The sequence below is a fragment of the Myotis nattereri genome (assembly GCF_964212035.1).
Source record: "Myotis nattereri genome assembly, chromosome: 10".
NCBI classification, from domain to species: Eukaryota; Metazoa; Chordata; class Mammalia; order Chiroptera; family Vespertilionidae; genus Myotis; species Myotis nattereri.
In genome coordinates, this window is record NC_138085.1 from 59,343,630 (window position 1) to 59,360,976 (window position 17,347).

The following is a 17,347-nucleotide window of genomic DNA, read 5'->3' on the forward strand; positions in this document are numbered from 1 at the left end:
GGGGATGGAGGGAGTCCCTCAGCCCAGCCTGCACCCTTTTGCAGTCCGGGAAGCCATGGGTCAGTCAGACAGCCGTGGAGACGGGAGAGGCTCCTGCCACTGCCGTGAGCCTGGCTTCTGGCTGAGTGGCTCTCCCCCTGTGGGAGTGCACTGACTACCAGGGGACAGCTCCTGCATTGAGCGTCTTCCCCCTAGTGGTCAGTGCGCATCATAGCGATCGGTTGTTCTGCCTTATGGTCAATTTGCATATTACCCTTTTATTATATTGGATGACAGAGAAGGCTCTAAAGGTAGACAAGGGAGATGAGGGTCTATCAAATAAGTGGTACTAGAAAATTGGTTTCAGTTAATATGGGAGAAAAAATGGATCCCTGTTAGGAACAAAAAATAGTTTCTGATGGAATAAAAATTTAAATGTGAAAGGCACAATATAAAAAAATCTTTAAAAATATTTTAAAAGAATAACTATCAATTCAGGATGGGAAAGAGGATCTCAAATACATCACAAAAAGCACATACTATAAAGGAAATGATTAATACTTTTTTCTACATTAAAATTTAAACTTTTATTCATCAGAATTCACCTTAAAGAGAGAATAAAAAATACATATGACATATGTAATTGGTAAATAATTAGTGTCCAGAACATATGAAGGATGCCAAAGAATCAAAAACAAAGAGAAACACCCCAAAAGAAATGTAGACAAAATACATAAACAGGTGTTCACAGAAAGAAAACACAAATGGCCAATGAGATATCTATTTCATATCCACCAGATCAGCAAAAATTTTAAAGTCTAACAATAACAAATGCTGGAAAGAATGTGAAGAAACCAGAGCTCTCATACCTTTTCAGTGTGAGTATAAATTAGTGTAGGTATAGGAAAACAATTTTGTATTTCTTGGTAAGGGGTACACTCTACAACCCAGCTATTTACATCCTGATATATACCCTGGACTCTCTATTTCCATATCCATATCCATCTCCATCTCCATATCTATATCCTTATCCATATCCACACCTGGAAACATGTACAAGAAAGTTTTGTGCCACATGTTCAAGTAACCAACCCAAATGCCCATCAACACTGAATGAACATGCAAATTTTGATTTGTTGATTCAATGCCATACTATACAGCAGTGACAATGAATAATTGCTATACACATTAATATGGATGAATCTCACAAAATAATAATGAGTGAGAAAAGCAAGACAAAGAAAAATACACTGCTGTTTCTTTTATGTAAATGTCAAAACCCGGAAAAACTAAAAATAAATTGTCAGGGACATAGATATGTATTAATCAGTGCTCTGGCAAGAGAGAGATGGCATAACAACCCGGGTGGTTATAATCACTTATTAAAGGGATTCTAAAAAAATGTGAGTTTAGTTAGGGCATGTCTTCTGAATAAGGGCAGAAAATTAGCTCGTGGGGGCAAAAAATATTCTTTTCATGTATGAAGTACAGAAGCGATGCACAGTACATAAACAGATATGCAGTACAGTATGTGTGTGCTATTAAAATTTAATGGTGGGGAAGACGAGTATGGAAAAAACCTGAAAAGGCTACTTAATGGGAGGTGATAATGAAAAATATGATTGAGAAACATTAGGTTTGGGAAACCAGCAAAGAATGGTGCAGTGCCCTAGGGCTAACCACACAGTCAGGAAGCGTTAGCATCCCCAGGCCCGAGGAGCAAGGCTAGGGGAAGATGGGAATAGCTATGTGGAAGGGCTGCCTGCCTTTGGTAGAGGATTGCGGCCAATTTACGGGGGGGGGGGGGGGGGGGAGGGGGTGACCCAGCAGGGAGGGAGCACAGGAGCAAACACCCGACCTCATTCTCCTCATCCTCAGATCTCCTGTTCGTGCTTCACTTTTGCCAAACCCATCAGGAAGTGAGGGGCCAGGGGAGCCCCTGGTGGGGCACAGGGCAGGATGGAGAAAATGAAAATGGATCTGGAGGGGCAAGTAGACATTACATAGAAAATACATAGGAAATGTGGTAAAATTCCAAGGGACAAAGGAATTATTGGTACACATTTTAGGACTGTGGTTATCTCTGGGCAGGAAGGGAAGGGTATATGGGGGCTTCAATAATTTGATAATATTCTATTAAGTTGGGTGGGTGGGTTCACAAGTGCTTATTCTTTAACAATACACACATATTATTTATATTTATTTGCATATATAATCCATTTCATATAATATTTTTAGAAAGTTAACATGGTAGTAACTAGGTAGGAGAGGTAAAATGAAAAGAAGCAATCATTGGATCTGGAGACAGAAAGAGGATTAGAATCTAGGTTTTACCACTAACCAGTTGTTTGAGATTAAGCAAATAAGTTAGCTTCTTTAATGAACCTCCTAAACTCAGCTTCCCTGGCATTTTTTTAAAATTTCTTTATTGATTAAGTTATTACATATGTGTTTCCCTGGCACCTTTGTCCAATCTGTGCACTGAGGTCAGAATCTAGTCCACAGCTATTTAAAAGTCTTGCCTTGACTCTGGAATGCTGGCAAACTAGCAGAATTAAGAATTCATAAATGCAATTTCCTAGGAACGCTGATGCTTCATATGAGATGCTTAGCAAATCCCAAAGAGATAGTCAGCATACATGTATATACATACACACACACACACACACACACGGGTGTGTGTATATATGTGTTTATGGATGTGCATGGATATGTGTGCGATCCTTTCCCCCACCTAGGCTAGGTGAGTACAAATTGCACAGGGAGTCAGGAAACGGCCTTCCAATTCATGGCTCCTAGAATTTCAAGGTGCACATGCTGCTGTAGATTTTATTGCTTCTCATAAATATTATCTTATTTCCCCCTCATGGGCAGTGCTCTCCCAGGGTGCAGGGGAGGCCATGCAAGTCCAATCTGTTTGTCTTGGCCTGCCAGGGATAAAGCACAGTGGCACTGGCCCTCCCCAGGCACTGGCAGCCCGCCAGTGGGGGAGCACCAGGCTGCAGAGGGAAGGATGGCAGGGTCGAGGCACACTGGCTCCAGTGCTGGGGCAGAAGGGGTGGAGGAGGAGTGATGGAGAAATCTAGGCGATGTAGAAACCCCTTTAGCGCTCACTGGGTTTTTCCCTTTTCTGCCCTCTCACAGGGCCTGGTTTAGGAGAGTGAGAGCATGGCTATACAACTGCTGCCTCACTGGGAAGGAGGGACTATCTAATGTGCTCCTGATTCATACCCCAGGAGTACTAATCCTTTATTTGCTGTTAGTGTGGGCTAGGCTCGTGAGAGATTTGGGCTGGGTAGGAGGAAGTCCTTCTTTGAGAACAGGGGTAAGTAATGACTGGGTCAGAAGCTCTTAGATGGCAGCTCCCTGATTTTACAGATGTTCAAACTGTAGCCCAAAGAACTTAATTGACTCGTCCCAGGTCACACAGCTCATTTGACAGCACACCTCATGAGTCCTTTCTTTTTTTAAGGATTGAATCACCCAGGAAATGTTCATTAATTTTTACATGAAATGAGAGCAAATTAGCAACTGGATTCTCTGTCTACCAATCCTGGTACCCCATGCAAGTTATTCACCCTCCATTTCTTCCTCTGTAGATTGGGATAAATGACACCTCCCAGGACCACTGGGAGGCTAAGTTAATGTGTGAGGCATCTATCTTGGGCGGGCACTCCAAGGGCTCAGTAAATGCTGGTTCCCTTCTTCCCTCACTATGGTTTTCTCCTCCCTGCCCTTTAAACTCACGATAAACAAAAATAAAGCAAGTTCACACTTATTTCATTGACAGGCTCACCTCAAATCCATGCTGTAATGAAATGTAAATAGAAATGTCCTAAGCAGCCCAGATAAGTCAATGGCATTGTGACAGGCATTGTGGGAAGGACACTGGGAACAGGGCTGAGGGGTGGGGTGGGTGTGGATTTACTGAGCAGGAAAGGCCTCCAGATGGAAGGTCAGAGAGACTCTCTTCACAGTTAAAAAAAGAAATGTGCTAAAGGAGGAGAGACCTCAACGAGGGGAGGGAAGATGACCGTGGCTGCAGAGATGACTAACAATGCTCCCTTCCCTGGTGAGGACTCCGAATGCCATCGTGGGAGTTGGATTAAGCAAGGAGGCCAGTGACGACTGAGTGGCCCACAGGTCCCAGGAGGGCAGCAAGCAGGGCACTCAATATCAGTCCCCAGGGAAGGAATGGGGGTGTCATAAGGGAGGGGCTGCCTGGGGATGAAGGCCAAGGAGAGAACCTCCCTCCTCTGCAGTACCATGACCTAAGGAAGGACATGCCCACCGGGTCTGTCTTTGGTGGCATGGGCAGAGAGGGGCTGGCCAGCTTCATATCCCAGCCACCAAATTAGTGATTCTAAAAACTGTTTTATCTATTATGCTTCTTAAGCTCTTTTGTCAGAGATGCTTAGCAATGGAAAGCAGACTACTTGATTTGTGTAATAGTTATTTTCACATATAGCATACATTAAAACAAAAACAAAAGTGCCATAAAATATTAGTGTGGTCTCTTTGTAACAACAATAGGAAGCACCAAGATTTCATTGTCATGCTATGTCTGTAGGATCTGTAGGACAAAACACAACGTTCGTGGAAAAGTGTTAGTAAGATTGGACTGAAGAGTCACTCAGGGCAGAAATGCAGACCTGAATGCACCATGCGGGTGAATCACTCTTTAGCCCAGCTGAAGCCCAGTTCCAGTCTCTTCTTGGAAGCTTTCTTAGCAGAACCCTAGAGACACATGATGACTTTAGCTGAGTTCCCCCAGAAAACATCAGTCTGTGGGAAACAATTCAATGGCCTTTGACCACCAGGGTTCCCAGGTGCTCATTTCCTCCCAAGAAACCTCCCCCTTTCCATTGCAGGGGAATCTCCCCGTTGTTGTGTTCCCTTCTGCCACGTGGTGGCTCCACTCTGCAGCATCCCACCCACAACCCAAACCCAGGAAACCAGGGTTGAAATGCCAGGCACCAAGGCTGCTGCAGCCCTCATCCAAATCCTCCACGCAGACAAGGCGAGGGCTTGTTTATTGTCTCTCTTAGTTCAAAAAAGTAAAGCCTGGAGTTTTGAGACCAATGGTCAATCCTCAAAGTCCTCTTCACCATTTCACCCCAGCAGAGTGGAGCATCCACCCAAAGTGGAGACATGGAACTTGCCAATACTAGATGTGAATGATTTGAGGAGGGCAGCATCCAGGGAAGAAATAGAAATGAAAACCAAGTACCTTTCAATCCAGCTCCCTATCCGAAAGGGCTTAGAAGAGATGAAGAGTCTATTTGGAGGCAAAGCAGTGCAGCCTGGAATAATTACCTGAGCCCAGAGCACAGCTCTGGCCACTTTTTAAGCGATGAGAGAGGAGGGAAGGGATTGTGGCTTGGCTGGACAGCCAGTGTTCACTCACTATTTACTGTTCTTGTAACTCACCCTGGAGAAGGGCTCTTGTTCTCTTTCTGCTGCTATTTACAACTCTTACTAGGTTTCCAAAACGTAGCTTAACGCCCTCTCTGGTAAAGAACTTGGGGTGAGTTCCTAGGGGTTGGCCAGGACTCTAGAGCTATTTGTGAGCATCATTACCACATCTCTTCCTGGAGAGATTCCTCTCACCTCACCCATCCCTGGCCAATCCTCTTTTCCCTCAAGGCCCCTCCACTGAGGGCACATAGAGTAATGTGCCTTGTCTGGAATCAAAGGGCACGATCAAAAATAGAGTGGGAGAAGGAAGAGGGCTGAGTCAAAAATGAGCATCTAAATGGGTGAAGCCATAGAGATAACAGTGGTTTCGAGTTGGCAAGCCGGAGGTGGTCATGGTAGGAATCTGGAACAGGAGTGGAGCCTGCCCCTGCCCAGGCTTTCTACTGCAGGAGGCAAGAATAGACTGCAGCCGTCTCAGCTCCAGGCCCAGGTACCTTAACTTTCCAATCTGGAGCTTTTGGGGACTTCTTCCTGGAGGTGAGGGCTTGTTTATTGTCTCTCTTAGTTCAGCAAAGTAAAGCCTAGAGTTTGGGGACCAATGGTCAATCCTTAAAGTCCTCTTTACCATTTCTCCCCCCAAAACCTGTAAGGTCTCTCATGCAAATAGGATCTTTAGGCCTGTCCTCCTGTCCCTAAGTTCAGGGTGTCTTATGAACCCCCCTCCCCCAGACTTTTACTGCTTTACTCATTTGGCCATTTCCTTAAACTGCCAGTTATTTTTTTTTTATAAATATAGCAAGTAATATATGTATTGTCATTCTAAATAAGTAAGGTACTTTATGTTTAAGTATTCATCACTTAGTATGTTCTAGACCCTTTGCTTAGGGCTGTCTATAGATTATTTTATCAAATCCACATAGCAACCCTATGAGGTAGGTATCATCATTTATATCCCCACTTTTCTAGGGGACCCAGGGAGCAGAGATGTCAACAAACTTCTGGCTCCTTGTGTGGGTTGAGCAAGTTATAACCTCTCTGTGCCTCAGTCTCCTCGTCTGTAAATGGGATGAATAATAAAAACACCCACCTGGTAAGATTGCTATGAGAACCAAATGAGCTGATACATGTCAGATGCTCAGAACAGGGCCTGTCCTGTGTGTGTTTGCTAAATAATAAATGAACATCTAAATGGCAGCGCTGGATATAACCCAAGCGGTCTGATTCCAGAGCACCCATTCCTAACTGCTCGCCATTTCCTTCCGGATTGCATCCTGTTCTGTTTCTTCTGAAAGCTTTGGCAGAGCCTTTGATTTCCACTTTAAAAGACAGGGAAACAGCTACAGACGGTGATCGGTCCAGGACAACACAAGTTTCTCTTCCTGAGAGCTACATGGTGACACTTTATGTATTCTTCTAGGCTAGGCTCTGCTCTGAGCACTTCACACATATTATCTCATATGGTTCATATGGAGTCTTAGGAGGTAGGCACTGTTATCCCATTTTACAGATGAGGAAACTAAGGTGCAGACCAGCCTGACTCAGTTGTCCTATTGTCTTCTACCCAAGCCCTCCCTTAAGCCTGAAGCCAACCAGTTCTGCTGGCAGGAGCTCTGGGACAGTAAAGCTGAAAGTCCTGTGCCATGAGAAATCGCTCAGCCCTGACCAAACCAGGGCAGCTGGTCGCCTCCCCATTGCACAGCCCTGCGGCCACTTTCTGACCCAGTAGAGTTTTGTTCATGGTGCTTGGTGATCCTTGCAGCTCCCTAGAGGTCTCCATAGAATAACCTCACTTCTCTAAATGATCTCTCAAATCATTTTAATTTAGCCACAACTGCATCCCTTTTTAAATCATAAGCACATAATGAGCATTATTAGGGAGACTCTTTCCTGATGGAAGAGATCTCTAGGGTTCACTTTTCTGACACACTGATGGCACATAACCAGCCAAGTCAGCAGTTTCTTCTCTGCCCTTCACAGATGACCCACAAAGCTATTATTTTTCCCTTCACATTTTCACTTTCCTGATGGTTTCCGTTCAGCCAAATGCAAGCAGCAGAATAAAGAGATCTGAGCTTGGCACTGGGGAGACAGCATGAGTAGAAGAAAGGACATGGACTTTGAGGGCAGAAAGACCCACCTGCGAATCCTGTCTCTGTCATGTCATTTTGTGTAAGTTCCTCAACCTCTCTGAATACCGTCTGTAAATGGATAATCAGAGGTCAGTGACAATGTATACACAGGGACTTGCATAGGGTGGGGTGTAATGTTTACTAAATGGCTGATGAAATAGGCTATGGTTTAAGAATGGAGTGTCCGATGGGCTGGCAGGATCCTGATCCTAAAATGAGTTGAGGTTTCCAGAGAGATGCTGCTGGGTGGCTGAGGCATGCCTGGTGTGGCCTCTTAGCCAACTTCTTCTCTTCTTACCTTCAATGTCACTTCCTTAGGGAAGTCTTCTTACAAATTCACAGGATCCTGTACTCCTTTATACTGCTTTTTAGAGCTTGAACTCAAAATTTGGGAAATTATTTAATTTCTGTCTTTCCCGCCTGCCCATAAACTCTCTAAAGGCAGGGATCATGTCTATCTTGTTCACTGTCGTAGCATCAGCAGCCAAATGAGTGCCTGGCACACAGGAGGCATTCAATAAATGCTTGTTGAGTGAAATCAATAAAGCAATGAAATGAGCATCAAAGGTATGTACTAGGGGAAGACATAGTTGTGTAAGGACGCTTAGGCAGTGGCAAGCCACTAGATGGAGCTAAATGCCCTGCATGTAAACTATCCAGCCGCTTCTCAAAGGGACTCAATTTCCAGTGTGAAGCGATTCTGCTGATATTATAACATCTATCTCTTATTGAGCACCTTGGTAGGCAATTTACAATGCATTTTATACATTTTCTACTAGAGGCCCGGTGCACAGATTCATGCACCGGTGGGGTCCCTTGGCCTGGCCTGTGCCCTCTCGCAATCCAGGACCCCTCGGGGGATGTCAGACTGCCAGTTTCGGTCTGATCCCTGCAGGCCAGGCCGAGGACTCCACCGGAGCACAATCGGGGTTGGGGGCGATCACGGGGGGGCCCCAGGGCATATCTGGCTAGACCCAGTCCTGATCAGCTAGACCCCAGCAGCAAGCTAACCTACCAGTTGGAGCATCTGCCCCCTGGTAGTCAGTGTGCATCATAGCGACTGGTTGAATGGTTGAACAAATGGTCAGACTCTTAGCATATTAGGTTTTTATTATATAGGATAGTTCTTACAACAGCCACAGGAGCAAGTATCCCATTTTTCTGATGAAGAAATAAATTTCTAGTAAGTTTTCTAAAGAATACACAATTTGTAGACAGTGTAGAAGACTCTGAACCAGGGTCTGTTGACCTCCAAGCCTGTGTCCTTTCCAGTATAGCCCAGTGTTTCCACTTTAGTGGCCTAATGCAATCAATAAGCATACTTCTGGCTGTGACAGCTCCCCCCACCCCCAACTGATTGTTATTGTTTTCTTTCAATTCTATTTATTTACTAGAAGCCTGGTGCACGAAATTTGTGCACTTGGCGGTGCGGGGGCGGGGGGGGTGGGGAGGGCGGCCCTCAGCCTGGCCTGTGCCCTCTTGCAGTCCAGGAGCCCTTGGGGGATATCTGACTGACAGCCATCAGTCAGACATACTTAGTGCTGCCATGGAGGCAGGAGGGGCTTCTAGCTCTCCCACAGGAGGAGTGTACTGACCACCAGGAGGCAGCTCCTGCGTTGAGCGTCTGCCCCCTGGTGGTCAGTGCATGTCATAGCAACCATTTGTTCCACCGTTTGGTCAATTTGCATATTAGCCTATACAGGATTCTTTTATTTTAAATATATTTTTATTGATTTAAGAGAGGGAGGAAAGAGGGAGAAAGAGATAGAAATAACGATGAGAGAGAATCATTGATTGGCTGCCTCCTGCATGTCCCCTACTGGGGATTGAGCCTGCAACCCAGGCATGTGCCCTTGACCAGAATAGACCCCAGGACCCTTCAGTCCACAGGCCGACGCTCTATCTACTGAGCAAACCAACTAGGGCTCAATTTTATTTTATATTGGTTTCAGGTATACCGCTTAGTGGTTAGACAACCATACACTTTATATAGTGTTCCCCTCAATTATCACATACCCAATCAGAACTCTCTGCAGAGCCATAGGTTTCTAAAAAGTCAACTGGGGGGGGGGGAGGGGGGAAGGGACGGGGATGGGAAGGTGATGAGAGGCAGAATAGACTTATTGGCTCTTAGACCAGACATTTACGTCTTGAGCTCATTAATAAGCTGGGCTGTAGCATTTTAAGTGAGGAGGAAATAATCTTCAATTTATGAGTCAGTACTTCTTGATTCACACATAGGGCTGAGCAGACATAGATGAGCTTACAATCTGGTTGCAGACATAAGACATACACATATGGGACATAATACACAGCAGCACCTAAATTCCTGTAGATTACATACATAAATATAAGAGTACTAGGACTTCAGAGGCCAACATGATGCTGAGTGGGGTGGTCACAGATATGAAAATCAGAGTTGACCTTCATAGAAAACACATTTAGGGAGATGGCAGGTAAACTAGTCCTTTCTACCAAAGGTGTGGCCCAAGGATCAGTGGCATCAGCACCACCTGAGAACTTGGTAGAAATGCAGAATCTTGGGTCTCATCTCAGAGATCCTGAACCAGAATCTGCACTTAAATAAGATCTCCTCCCCTGGTGATTCTCACACACTAAAGACTTAAAGATCTTTGGAGACTAAGTCATATGTCACCTTAACATAAAATAATACTCTAAAACATTTTTTAATTTCACTGTTTAGTTAAAACTTTGATTTTGATTTGGTTTTAAGAAGATAGTATGAAATACTCTATGCCTCTGACATTCCTCTCTGTGAGAACCTATGGAAATTCCTAACAGTTCAAGGCTGTGCTCTGGAAGGAAAGCCCTTTGCCGACTCTGCATGTATTTATGCAATGGGCATCATTCTTCAAGAAACAAGGTCTTGAAAAATCCTAAAGGTTCGTTTTTTAATCACTAAAGTAAGTTTACCTTCTGTTCAAATGATTTTGGTACATTCTGATTCTTTGAAACTGTTCATCAACATATGGTTTATGTTGGAAACATGATCAAGTCTCCTCAGATCACTCCCTACCTCCCCACACTGTCCTTCCATCCATATTCTAGGTAAATAAAAGTTGGAATGTGGAATCCATAATAACGCTGATGGAGAAATTTACATACTTAGGCAGCAACCTATAAATAAGACTTGATTTAATATCTCAATAAGAAGTGAGGGTGGCCCTATGTCTACTTGTGGTCCCATTTCTCTCACCCACTTACTGAAGTTGAGGCCATCCAGAAAGGCAGCACGGTATAAAGAAAAGAACACTAGGAAACTAAGTGAGGAAACATGGGCTCAGGTCAGACACACAGTAACTGCGTGTCTTCACTTCTGCAAGTCTCAGCTCCCCATCTATCAACCTGGGAGTTGGAAGTAGGTAATTGCTAAGGTTCCTTCCTGGCCTAGCATTATATGAGCCCAGTTAACTAGGAGTTAGAGCATGGGCAGTTAGTTAGTCATTAAACTCAGATTCTATACTCCCAAATAGAAATGGCCCAACTAGTCTTACTTACATAAAAGTTGAGAAGGCTGGTTTCCATAGCAATTCACCTTCATGAAGTCATTTATAAATTCAATTCCGCAAAGTGACAATATTACGTACTGGCACCTGCAAAACTCCGTTTCCTTTGCTTCCATTCTTGCTCCCAGCCCTGGTGCCAGGAGTTGTCCTAATCTGGAGAAGCAGTCAGGGCTCTCGAGTTGCCTGTCGGTCTGCGAGAACAGAAGGTGCTGAGGGTGGGAGTAAAGGCAGGCCTTCTTTCAGTTTACTTCTTCTGCAGCCGCCCTTCACAAACTTCAGCAAATGTTTTGTGATGTTGCAAGGTGTTATGAGAAGTGAAAAGCAAGCTGTGATTCAACTGATATGGAGACTTTGCAAACAAAAAGGAGTGATTGGTTTTGCAGCAAACTATTATTTCTGCCAGAGCCCACAGGCTGGAAGACTGGCAGAAATATTTATGCAAGACATTGCCATCCTACATATTGGATTTTCCAACTAAGACCAACTTCAAATTAATTGGCCCAGTAGGTCCTAACTGATGAACTTCAGACCCCTGAGAGCTGTGTACCTCAAGGGATCTGCAACCCATGTGCATGTTCTGACTGTAGCCTGGATGAAAAAATGTGCTCATTCATATGGCTTACTTCTCAAATATGCATACATGTTGTGATGAATAAAAGAAATTAACTTACAATGTTAGTGAATGTATCTTAACTTTTTGTTATGTGTTTTCTTAATTAGCTGATACTAAAAGTAGAGTTACCATGATGCTTGAGTTTAAGAAAAACATTTGTTTGATGTCCAAAGGCAGTGTTCACACTTGTCATCATTTGACTTCATCCTCATCTCAGGGATATGGACACCCTCCATCAGGAGAGAACTTTTTCCCCAGTTATTGGCCCCACTTTCTTGGCATATATTGGATAGTATATCACCATTTGGTTTCTAGAAACAAAACTAGTTAGGAAGACATGTAAGTGGCTAGTTCTGAGCACTGCTCCTCTATGGGAAATGTCATCCTAGGATATAAACTACAAGCAAGGAGTGGATATACCCCTTAGTTCACAAATGTACATAAACACAACCCGAATTTTATTTCCAGCTTCCATTTCTTTGCATTATCAGAAACTTGATCTCAGTGAACTTGATTTCAGCCTCCCCTTTCCCTATGATTGTGTCTAGTTTCTGGGAGGGGCTAATGAGGTGCCAAGATATGCAGTAGGGGGAGGGGAGGAGGTAGAGTGAGGAACGGGTCCTCAAGGGCACCCTTCCACTCTGGTATTTATTGACCCGTCCTTCACCCTGTTTGTCTGACTCCTTCAGCAAATGGAGCACCCTTCATTTCTCCAGCGTCCTCTTGGGCACAAGGAGACATGCTTCCGTGTCTCACTGGGGCAGGGAAAGCTTTGCAAGCCTTTTAAGGCCAGTGGTGACCTACCGGGCACCCATTTCTTCTCTGAGGTCTTGTAATCTTCCTGGGGCTCTCCTGAGGCTGCGGGAACATATCTTCTCTATTCCTAGGCCCCACCAAAACGTCTTGGATTGTGCCACCTTCCCAGGGTGAGCCACAGGACCTAGCGACATCTCTGCCCTTGGTATTTTCCCAGGAATTTACTTCATTCCCCAGGAGTAGGGAACTCTTTCTACTCTAATTATCTTTTCTTCCAAACCTTTTGTCTATGCTGTTGATTTCTTCCCTTCCTCCTCCCTCTCTCCCCCCTCTTCCCTCTTCTTTCTCGTAAGGGCAGCTTCTAAAACAAAAAGCCAGGAAGATACTCTATTCCTCTGTCTCTTGCTATCATATCCTTCCTCTGAGATAAGAAGCACAAAATAGGCTAGTGCCTGAATGAGGTGAAGGAAGGAGGAGGGGTAAACATGGGAAAGGAATCGGGTTGATATTATTCTGTCACATAAACAAATTAATATAGATTTCATGACTGCAAAAGAGGAAGTCAGTCCCAAATGAAATGAGACACTGAGCAAAAATTGAACTTTTATAGAATCATTAAAATAAGACCCCCAGGACTGGTACAGTTTTCCTACATGCTCTCAACATTTCCTGCTGTGTAGCCTCTGGAGCTAAGTGACTTTCATACACAACACTGAAATAGAGGTATCTTTTCTAAGGATTGGGTGAGCGATGAAGGCTCCTACCGTGCTATACAGAGGCTCTTGGGCAAGTCAGACTGGGGTGTGGGGAGAGGGAAGGTGGGATAAGAAGAGGAGGCAGCTGTACACTGCCAGGCACCACCTTGAGGCTTTCCTCTCATGCAGGTCCTCTGCAACTTCCCTGTCCTTGGGGCTGTTCTAAAGGCAGTTGCCTCTACATCCAAAGTTCCTGCCCCTACTCCCCCCAAGATCTAAAGTCCCTTCATTCATTCACTTATTCTTTCATTCAAAATAATTGAATTTCCATGTGGGGCTATATACTGGGGAACTGGTCTTGATGAACTTTTAGAGTCTGTTGAACAAAAAAATGGCATGAAGGCATGGGCCCTAGCCAGTTTGGCTCAGTGGATAGAACACCAGCCTCGCAGACTGAAAGGTAGTGGGTTTACTTCCTAGTCATGGGCATGCACTTTGGTTGCAGGCTGGTTCCCCGGCCCGAATCAGGGCCCATGAGGGAGGCATCCAATCAATGTGTCTCTCTCTCACATCGATGTTTCTCTTTCTGTCTCCCCACCTCTTCTCTCTCTAAAAATCAATGGAAAAATATCCTCAGATGAGGATTAACAACAACAAAAAGGCATGATCTCTGGACTTAAGGATCTTATAGTTCAGTTGGAGGAGGGAGGAGCCCATGCAAAGACAGGTGAAGGAATGATCTCAATGATGGGGGAAATGCAGGTTTCCCTGGGACAGAGGCAGAACACCTCACTAAGCCTTGAGGTGTCAGAAAAGGCTGCCTGGGTAGGGCAAGAAGGAACAGATGGCACTGAGATAAGAAACACAAGGACTACAGGACATGATGGCTCTGAGCAGCCAGACAGGCTGGATACCTCTTAAGAGGGAGAGGGAGCAGGGAGCAGCTGATCTGGCTCTAAACCAACCTCAAATTTCTAGTAGCAATGATGCCTATACATTTCAAATTTGGTAATTATGAGCACACACTTTTCTCAAAAAGCTAAATGCTGCATGTCCAGGCAAGAAGTTTCTACTTCCATGTTTCTAAACTTGTGCTATTTGAATCAGGAGTCTAGGGGAGGAACACACAATGCAAAAGCCACAACGTCTCCCCCACCTGGCTTCTTGGAGAGAGAGTGACATATAACTTAAAAGATTCTGTATTTCAGGCAAAGAAAAGTTTGTTGGCAAAACTACACAGGACACACCAGAGTGCTCAATTAGAGCTTTTGCAAGCAATGCATTTTTATTATTAAACTCTTGGCTAAGGCTCCAAATGCGCTGCCTTAGCCGAGTACGCTCACCTGAGTATGGTGTGAGCTCCTTGAAAATACAAGTTTGTTGCAAATGATCAACAACAAAAAAACAAATTAACATTTATTTTATTTAAAAAATAGTGTGAGAAGTTAGGAGGCTCTTTGGCTCACTAAGTCATGAAGTAGGATTATATTTCTCCAGCTGTGAAGAGTGAAAATTAATGTCCTGTTTGGGGTACCTCAACCATATTGCCGAAAAGCCAACTCCATGTCATGGAAACAAATCAGAGGTGTATTTGGAGAAAGATCCAAACATTCCATATCCCAGAAGATATTAATTACATTATATTACTCCTGAGTGAACATAGTAAGAAGGTATAATCCTTGGGTAAATATCCAGAACAAACTAAAGGCATTTGGGTTACACTGTAAACAATAATCTAGATCAAATTGCTTAATAGTTTAGTTATCAATGTAGAATAATATATGCTTTAGCCTGTGCCAGAAAGATAATCTTTAGAGATGTCTGCGTGACTCCTTGTCCTAAATTGAGTCCATTAAGTGATTAAGGAATTAAGAAACAATAAAAATAGCCTGGGAAAACATTGTACTACTACTGTGCAGCCACTAACCTTCCGTATCAATCCAAGATTTTTCCAAAAATGCTGACTATTTCTAGAACTATTTAGAACATGGGTTAGCAAACCTTTCCTGAAAGGTCCAGGTAGTAAATATTTCAGGTTTTGCAACTCTGCCATTATACACAAAAGCAACCGTAGATGATCTGTTAATAACCTAACCTTTCCACCTTGCCCCAGCCCATGGTTTTGTCTTCCATGTGTGTGGTGCCCTTTAAAATATGGCTTCAGACCTTGGGGGATTGGCAGATATTCCTGAAGGCAAGCACTGACTTTGGTGTTAGTTTACCCTTTGAAATTGCACTTTCCCTGTTTCTGGCTTCTGAGGATCATCATTACTTTCCTGCCAGTTTAATTATATACATACTGGAGGCCCAGTGCATGAATTCGTGCACGGGTGGGTCCCTTGGGCTGGCCTGCAATAGGGCCCAATTGGAACTGTCTCACCCAGTTCCAATCAGGACCGATTGGGGCTGGCCAGCCATGGGAGGTTGGCTGTGGAAGCGCACAGACCACCAGGGGGCAGCTCCTGCACACTGCCCCCTGGTGGTCAGTGCACATCATAGTTACCAGCTGGTCATCTGGTTGTCCAGTTGTAATGGTCACTTAGGCTTTTATATATATAGATTTAAAACTTACATACATACATAAATTGTGTATACTTACATGCATATGTATGTATGTAAATAAATATTTTCCAGGATTATTATTGTTGTATGGTTAAGTTTCTCTGTTGGGTAGCTTGTTCATTGTTGTTGGAAACTTAAGTCCATCTATTTGAGCTTTTCTTTTTTTATTGTTGCCACTATTACAGATGTCCCCTATTTCCCCCTTCTATTTAATCTTTTTTTAAAATGTATTTTTATTGATTTCAGAGAGGAAGGGAGAGGTAGAAACATCAATGATGAGAGAGAATCATTGATCGGCTGCCTCCTGCATGCTCCCCACTGGGGATCGAGTCTGCAACCCAGGCACGTGTCCTTGACCTGAATCAAACCCTGGACCCTTCAGTCCGCAGCCGACTGAGCCAAACCAGTGAGGGCATATTTGATCTTTAAGTTGCTGAACTGTAAATCTTTTAGCAAGATGGAAAACCCAGAACACCACTGCCATCTGGTGGAAAAATGTACTATTACCACATCTAAGTGAGACCTACTTGGACTCACCTTCTTCTCATTCCCCCCAAATTGTCAATAAATCCTGTCAAATCGTCTTTTCATCAGGTCTTCCTAATTCTCCTTTCATTTCCATTTTCCTAGTACTACCTTAGTCTTGTTCCTAGATTTTTTTTTTCTAGAATTGTTGCTTTTGAACCAGCCTCTTCCTTTAGTCACTGTTCTTTCGTTGTATTTTCCGTGTTCTTATTGTCACATCTTTCTTTTACAATTTTACATTAATTTGATGGGTTGGTTATCAATTTCTTGCTTATAAGCAAAGCTTTTAGAGCCAATAACAGCAATCTGACTAGGGATAAGAACAAAGTAGAGGTCCAATAAAAGTTAGAGGAATTGAAAAAGTACTTCGTGTCATTTGTTCATTTGCCAAATTTATCTGGGAGGCAGCATATGTACAGAAGTTTCCACATTTTTTTTCTGTAATAGCATACTGATGAATGACATTCGCATGTGGGCTTACCTAGATTTTTTTTAAACTTAAACTTATATTTGATTACAAAATACAAGACCAATATGAAAAATGAGTAATTATATTGATGATGTTGGGAGCTACGGTTCTTACTGTGGAAGATACAAATGTGGAAGGGGGAAAAGCAAGGAAGAACCCTGTGGGGGTGGATTGGAATTGGAGATAGCAATAAAACTCATAATTTTTAATATATATGTTTTCTTGCTCTTTCTAGAGTCAATGACATTTCAGCAGGCCCAGCTCTTAGGTTTTAAACACCATTCTCCAGAAGAAAAGGGAATTCTGGAGAAATGGCTGATTCTAGGGCTGAGTGGGAAAATAAAAAATAAAACAGTAAGATAAACTTGGAACATTTATGCTGGAAAATAAGGAATTTCTCAAAAAATGGTAAGAACATGCCAAAAAGACCCAAAAGCCAGCTTGAAAGGTCTCCCACTGGCCAAAGCTGAGACAATTTGACATCAAAACAAATGTGAGTAACAGACTGAATAAAATAGGAATTCATGAGTTCATGCTAACATAAGTGATAAAAAGAAAAAAACTTTTCCTTACAATAGAATGCCAACTAATAAGTGTACAAGGAATGATATTATTGGAAAAACCACCATTTGGCAATAATTGGAGTAACAATTAACTTCAGCCAAGAAACATTA